The sequence below is a fragment of the Bos indicus x Bos taurus genome, unplaced genomic scaffold (genome assembly GCF_003369695.1).
Source record: "Bos indicus x Bos taurus breed Angus x Brahman F1 hybrid unplaced genomic scaffold, Bos_hybrid_MaternalHap_v2.0 tig00478923_arrow_arrow_obj, whole genome shotgun sequence".
NCBI lineage: Eukaryota > Metazoa > Chordata > Mammalia > Artiodactyla > Bovidae > Bos > Bos indicus x Bos taurus.
The window spans coordinates 7,431-8,694 of NW_020868184.1; positions in this window are offsets into that span (position 1 = coordinate 7,431).

The window sequence follows — 1,264 nt, forward strand, 5'->3', positions numbered from 1 at the left end:
TAAAGGAAAGAAAAAGGCATTGCTAATATATGTACAAAGTTGGGGTGGGGGAGGGAGGCTTTCTTAATGTGTGACATTTCCAATGAAAGAATAAAGTTAGGACATTTCCATCACACGTATCTGTGTCATTTTATATCTGATGTTGATACTTAAAACCCCACTCTGACACTTAAATGATATGAACTTGATTTTAATAAGCTATTGTTTTCTCATCTGTCAATGACAATGACTTCTAGGGGAGAATTTAAAGAAATAATTAGCATAGTGTCTAGCTAGCAAAAAAGTGGGCTTCCTAGGTAGCACAGTGGTAAAGAATCTACCTGCCAATGCAGGAGATGCAAGGGATGAGGGTTCAATTCCTGGGTCGGGAAGATCCCCTGGAGAAAGGAATGGCAACCCAATCCAGTGTTCTTGCCTGGATAATTCCATGGACACAGGAGCCTGGAGGACTAAAGTCCATGGGGTCTCAAAGAGTCAGACATGACTCAGTGACTAGCACTAACAAAATAAATGTTTGTCTGCATATATGATTATAAAATAAAGATATGTTTATTCATAATGCAAAATAAGAAATATAGTTTCAGTAACTATTTTAACATAAATATCTCATATCTGAACCCACAGAGCGATAATGTACCTAGATAATTATATGCCAATGTATGAGAAAAACAGCTGCTCAACAGGCAAAAGAATTAGTTATTAGTGTGAGAACAGACTAAAAGGTGAGCAGAGGAAAAGAAGAGCAATTCTATCAGCCCTGCATTTTGGCAAATATTATAGGCTACATTGTCCTAAGATAATCTTGAATTTGGGATTATCTAGAGAAGGTCATAGGAAAACAAAGTTGAAATAGGTTTTTGATAAATTTTGCTCAAATCATGATACACATTTTCTGTTAAAGTTTAATTTTTGGTTATATGTTTATTAATTATGAAGAAGCAAAAGAGAGGCATACTTGGGATAATTAGTAATGATTTCATTCTCTGTGGTGTCATAAATCTCAAAAGTTGTCAAACATGGATATTTGATAGTGACATGTAGGTTCTGTTCATTCTGGTATTAATAAATAGGTCTAATAATGTAATTCATATATATTAACTGTGATTTGAATATAAGTATATAAATTGATATTTATTTTTACAGTTTACAGCATCCGTTAATGCCAAAGAGAGAGTATCTGCACTGATTTCAATCTTGTCTAAGCATGTAAGTTCATGTTTATTTTTACTAATTCATATGCAAACTTTTGTAAATTCAAAGCTAT